Below are 6,485 nucleotides of genomic sequence, written 5' to 3' on the forward strand. Positions count from 1 at the left end.
TCTTTTCAGGGGATTAAATCTTGGCGACAGCTGGAGGCTGGTGAGATAACGATGCGAGTAGGCACCGGGCATGTCGTCTCAGTTGTGGCAGTCGGAGGACTCTAGTTAGCTTTATAGAATAGGTTTCTTATTTTACATAATGTATATATTGTTCCTGAACTAAAGAGGAACCTCATTTCTATAAATATACTATCTCTTTTAATGTGAATAAAGCGTTTATTCATAAAGATGGTGTTTTTATTTGCACAGAAAATCTGGAATCAAATTTATATGTGCTAAGGCTGTTAGCCATTAATTCCCTCCATAATACTGAATTGTTCAGAATTGTCGTAACTCAATCAAAACGTCGATAAATTTCTCCAAAGGAAAATGCCCAACTTTGGCATCTTAGTTTAGGGTACATTAATCTCAATAGGATTGAGAGATTGGTGAAGAATGGACTTCTAAATGAGTTAGAAGAAAATTCTTTACCAGTATGTGAATCTTGCCTTGAGGGTAAGATGACTAAACAACCTTTTACTAGAAAAGGTTATAGAGCCAAGGAGCCTCTTGAGTTAGTACATTCTGATCTTTGTGGTCCTATGAATGTGCGAGCCCTAGGTGGCTATGAGTATTTTATCAGTTTCACTGATGATTACTCTAGGTACGGGTATGTTTATCTTATACAATGGAAGTCTGAATCCTTTGAAAAGTTCAAAGAGTTCAAGGCTAAAGTTGAAAACACATTGGATAGACAAATTAAAACACTTCGATCGGATCGATGTGGAGAGTTTTTGGACTCGAAATTCTAGGACTATTTAATAGAACATAGAATCGTTTCCCAACTCTCAGCTCCGAGTACACCTCAGTAGAATGGTGTAGTGGAGATGAGAAATAAGACTTTTTTAGATATGGTTCGCTCGATGATGAGTTACGCTTCCTTACCGGACTTGTTTTGGGGTTTCGCAGTGGAGACTGTGGTATACATACTCAACTGTGTTCCCTCCAAAAGTGTTGCAAGAGCACCTTTGGAGTTGTGGAACGGGCGTAAATCTAGTTTACGTCACTTCCGTATTTGGGGTAGCCCTGCACATGTGCTTGAGACTAATCCCAAGAAGTTGGAACCATGGTCGAGGTTATGTCTCTTTGTAGGCTACCCCAAAGGTACACGAGGGGGTTATTTTATGATCCGACAGACAATTGGGTGTTTGTTTCAACAAACACTACTTTTCTAGAGGAGGATCATATAAGGGAGCACAGTCCATGAACCAAAGTCGTGTTGCGTGAGCTTTCCAATGAAACTACTGAAACTTCAACAAGAGTTGTTGAAGAGTCTACTACATCAATAAGGGTTATTGATGGGAGTTCATCCAGTAGGTCGGTTCCACCTCAAGAGTTGAGGGAACCTCGATGTAGTGAGAGGGTTGCAAACCCACCCGTTCGCTATCTGGGTTTCATAGAAATCTTCGCTATGGTAGCAGATGACGACGTTGAGGATCCGTTGTCTTATAAGAAGGCAATGGAGGATGTTGACTGGGATGGTGACATTGATGAACATTGTGTCTACAAGAAGATCATCAACACTTCATTAGTCTTCTTAGTGTTGTACGTAGACGATATCCTCCTCATTGGGAATGATGTAGGTCTACTGACTGCAGTTAAGAACTGGCAAGCGACCCAATTCCAAATGAAAGATTTGGAAGAGGCTCAGTTTGTTCTAGGTATAGGATCTTTTGGGATCGTAAAAACAAAGTGCTAACACTGTCTCAGGCATCGTACATTGACAAGTTGTTGCTTAAGTACTCGATGCAGGACTTCAGAAGGGGCCTACTGCCGTTCAGGTAAGAAGTCACTTTGTCTAAGGATATGTGTCCTAAGACGCCTCAAGAGGTTGAGAAGATGAGACGGATTAGTCTAACTCAGGGGCCTACTGCCGTTTACGAAGGTTCTCACGGCTACAGTGTTTGAGGGTCACCTACTGAGCATGGGTCTACAGGATCGCCCGCGAATGAACTAAAGCAAGTGGGAGATTTTCTTGTACTGGGCTTTATGCCCTAGTTTATTATTTTGTATTGGTTTATTGTACACCCTACTTCGCTTTAGGACAAGTGAGAGATTGTTGGGGACATACGAGCAGAGGCGTCTTATACAAAGAGTTTGTATAAGACATGACCACAAAGTGTTAACGTCTCATTATATAACACCGTTCATGACAAAGACTTGACTTCACTAGGATGACCATAGGTAACATAACCCCAATCCTAAATGAGTTGGGAACTCCTGCCATTGAGGGCGATCCTTTGATTTATATGGGTGCGAGTGGCTAGGTCACCGATTCAAACCTACCATTTTGAGGATTTGTCTGATTTCGGAGCTGGGAACTCAGCTACACAAGATGGAATTCACTTCTATCCTGAGGCAGGGGTAAGTAGATAGATAGCTCATTTAAGGGCTGATTTCGGGGATTGAACGATGTGGCGCCACACATCTTCTCTTGGCCAGAGAGGTGTTCACACATAGTTGGACTATGTTGTATTGTTCATTAGAGGAATCATTGGTACTTAAGGAGTGAAATGTAACTACAGGGGCATAACAGTAATTTGGCCTATCTGTACTTACAAGCATCTGTGAAGGGTCATCGTACTCATGCTTGGTTATATCCGATGGACATAGAAATATATTTGTGGTAAGAAGAGTTCAGCTGTTGGTCTTTAGTGGAATGCCTGACAGTTAACGAATGGTGGATCTTGTGGCTAAAGAGTGTCAGCTATTCACTGACCATTGGAGCTTCGAGTCATAGGTCCATTAGGTCCCCTGGGTAGCTTGGATAAAGTCGAGAACCAGTATTTGAGTTAATTTGAAATGTTCAAATTGACAATAGGAAGTTCGATTATATATGATATAATTGGACTGGTTAATTATATATGATATAATTGGCTAAATATATGAGATACATTATTTTGGAGGAAATTAGATATAAATATGATTTATATGAAGTAGAGGAGAAAATACTATAGTAGATATGTGATATCAAACTATAGGATAAAAATATAATATGATTATATTAATTAATTAATTAATTGGTTAATTATATGATAATTAAGCCAATTTTCACGTTTAGACGTGGGTTAGTGGGGAACGTCAGTTATTGTAACTGATGAGTTAAAATGAAAAAGGTTTTCATTTTGAAAGCCCGTCGTTCAAACGGCCGAAGAGAAAAGTGAGAGCGCGCATTGGTAGAAAGCAAAACGATCGCTTAAGCATTTCAAGAGACTATACGATAGCTCCTCGCGCCTAAACGATCGTCTACCTCGCGCCTAAACGATCGCACGTTATTTCCTACATGATCGGATAGCTTCTCTAAACAATCGTATAATGTGCTGATTTTACTAAACGATCATTCAGTAAATCCTACACGATCGTGTAGCTCCTCCTAAACGATAAGCACTTCTGCTATGCGATAGCGTCATTTTCCCTCCCACTTGCTTATTGCATACACGATTTGTGTTTCCTCCTTCCTCTACCAAATTCACCAAAGCCCACCCTTTGGGTTTTCACTCTGAGAATACTTGGGGCTCTCTAGTGGTGGTGTCATCCCCGTTGCAGTTGTGAGTTCGCGTTGTTCGTGCTGCTGTAGTCGACGTTTCCGCTGGACGTTGGTAGATCGCATGGAGGTTTTCCGCTGCGTTGGTGTAACGACCCAGACCCCCTAGGACTTAGGTAAGATCGTTACTAAAATAAATGCATACAAAGAATTTAAAACGATACTCAATTATTTGAAATAAATGCTAATTAAAACACGAGAAGTTCAAAAGACATTTATTAAATGCAATTGTTAAAAACAATAATAGGATACCCATAAATCATAAAGGTTAATAAATACATATGAAGAACAATTCTTAATAATAAGTTTCAAACATCAAAACTAAACATTAAGAAAAACATGAAAAGAACTCTAAATCTCATGATGCGGAAGTGTAAAAACTAGTCCCAGTGGCACGATCACGAATCCCGCTGCGCCGCTGGTGCATCTCTACTCCTTACCTGAAACATCAACATAAGAAATAATGAGTATAAAATACTCAATAAGTAACCCCACTACTGGGGTTAGGCTAGGCATCTATGTCCTCTAGATGCCTACCCCTAGTGGAACATATAAATTATTCTAGTCCTCATGGAACACATATATACATGAAAAACTTATTTCTATCCTAAGGTAATTGAATATGCCCACTACCTCAAATAAGTCCCGTAGGACCCACAACCTCTGGTGAATCCCGAAGAAAACACAATCTCTTACATACGCATGGTTATGCATACACCTTTTTCGTATACATATAACCCAGTTAATGTGTACCTCTTTCATACACATAGTTACGTATACACCTCTTTCGTATACACATAACCCACGGAAGGTGTACCTCTTTCGTACACCTAGTTAAGTATACACCTCTTTCGTATATACCTAACCTACTAAGTATGTACCTATTTCGTACATCTAATTATGTATAGCTTCTTTCGTATACACATAATCCATTGAGTATGTACCTCTTTCGTACACCCCAGATCCTCTCTATAAATGTAGGGATGTGTACCTCTTTCGTACACATGGTTAGGCATACACCTCTTTCGTGTACACATAATCCACTGAGTATGTACCTCTTTCGTACACCCCAGTACCCTCTAGGTATGTATCACTTTCATATACACCAGCCCTAGTACATCTCTTTCATGTACTAGGTCCTTGGACGTGCATTACTTTCATGCAGTCACATAGTCTGGAAAGGGAAAAAAAAATGGCATCTAGCTTCCTATTACATATAACCTTCACCTAATCATGAATCCTCTAAAATCTCCTCATCAAGGTCATATTAATTAACCTCAACATACGTAATTAATCTAGTGTTAATGGATCTGCTTTAGTACATCACTTTCATGCACTAAGCTATGTAAACAATCAAGTATTTGAGATTTCATAATATATAGTACTGTCTACACATTCTCATAATAATTCGCATAACTATATGAATCAGCAAATATTGAATCCTCATCTAACTTTAAGACATTCCAGTAGGAGTGCCACTAAACTTACATTTAAGGGTCATGCTCAATCATCCTTTTAATATAACTCATAAAATTTTAAATCATGCTCATACATTAAAATGCTTCAGACATATTATCACATGCGCTGTATCTTTTCTAAACAGTCCATTAAATCTCAGAATAGTCAAAAGTATCCTTGTAACTAGTCTTAAAATCCTAAAAAATAGATCATAAATTTATCGCCCGACACAAAGACAATTCCAATAGTAAAATTACTTACCTCAAAATTAAATCCAAGTAAACCCAAGAAAACTTATCTCCCATTTGCAAAGCAAAACCTTGAAACAAGACCAAACTTTAACAATTTTTCTGCTGAAATTAAATCTCCATCTTGTTGGGCAACACCTCTAAATCCTCCAAATCTTGAATTCAATACCCAACGTCAAATTCTAACACAAGACAGTGGCTTGCCAGCGGCTGACGACTACAAACCTGTGCGGTAGTTGGCAGACGGCTAAGCAACGAGCGGCGCACAGGTGAGCTTTTGTTGGCGAGGGACGGATGAAGAGGGAGATCGACAGAACTTCAGATCTGACGCGTGAGAAAACTGATGGCGGCGCGACGACTAGCGGCAGATCTGACGGCTTAGGACAACCGGAGATGCTGGACAACGAGCGGCGCTAGGGCTCGACGAGCGACGGCTTCGGACAAGGAGCGACCAACGGGTTTCACGAGGGACTAGGACAGGGGAACGGTGGCATCTGACTTGAGGTCCGGACGGCTGGCGGCTTCACGAACCAAGCGGCAACGTCCGGCGAAGAGGGTCGGTGAGAGGAGAAAAAAAAAGAGTTTCAGGGGTCCGACGGCTTGGAGATCGTGAGGAAGGAGAAGGGATGGATTCGTCTTTTTATTTTAATAATAATAATAACAAAAAAAGGAAAAATATAATTACACTTAAATCGTTTCCTTAATCCACTTTATACTATCTATTTCTTTTCATTTTCAAAAGAAAATTAATTCCTGTCATTAATTTTCAAATTGAATTTCAAAATTGAATAATTTTCACATCAACACTTAAATTCCCACACTTATACTTCAATTCCAAAATTTCAAAAATTTCCTCTAATAACAAAATTACTGAAATTATATAAAAAGTGAAAATTCGGGGTGTTACATCATTGGAGTGCTGAAGTTTGAAGAACGTCTTCAACTGGTATAGCACTCTTTTCCTTATGATTTTATCTTGTTCTTCGCATGCCATTAATTAAGAATTGTTTGCATAATTGTATGATTTGAATGTATCATTTTGTATTTCGATCATGGTGAGATCAGAGCGATCCGAACGTGCTCATGGAACTCTTAGATATGAGATCCTTCATTAACAATAATCATGATCAAGGTCGTGGTCGTGGTCGTGGTCATTGTCAAGATCATGACCGTGGCAGAGGAAGAAATAATTGTTA

General features: G+C 39.4%; 1 long non-coding RNA gene across 1 annotated transcript; it reads right to left on the reverse strand.

Annotated features, from left to right (window-relative positions):
* Positions 1-3,771: 3,771 nt before the first annotated feature.
* Positions 3,772-5,974, reverse strand: LOC150033770 (uncharacterized). The gene is made up of 2 exons (XR_016531857.1): positions 5,303-5,974; positions 3,772-4,023 (listed from the first exon to the last, which is right to left on the reverse strand). It is a non-coding gene; the product is annotated as an uncharacterized LOC150033770 (long non-coding RNA).
* Between the last annotated feature and the right edge of the window lie 511 nt (positions 5,975-6,485).

Source organism: Benincasa hispida, chromosome 9 (genome assembly GCF_027475165.1).
Source record: "Benincasa hispida cultivar pf3 chromosome 9, pf3_genome.v1.1, whole genome shotgun sequence".
In the NCBI taxonomy this organism is placed as follows: domain Eukaryota; kingdom Viridiplantae; phylum Streptophyta; class Magnoliopsida; order Cucurbitales; family Cucurbitaceae; genus Benincasa; species Benincasa hispida.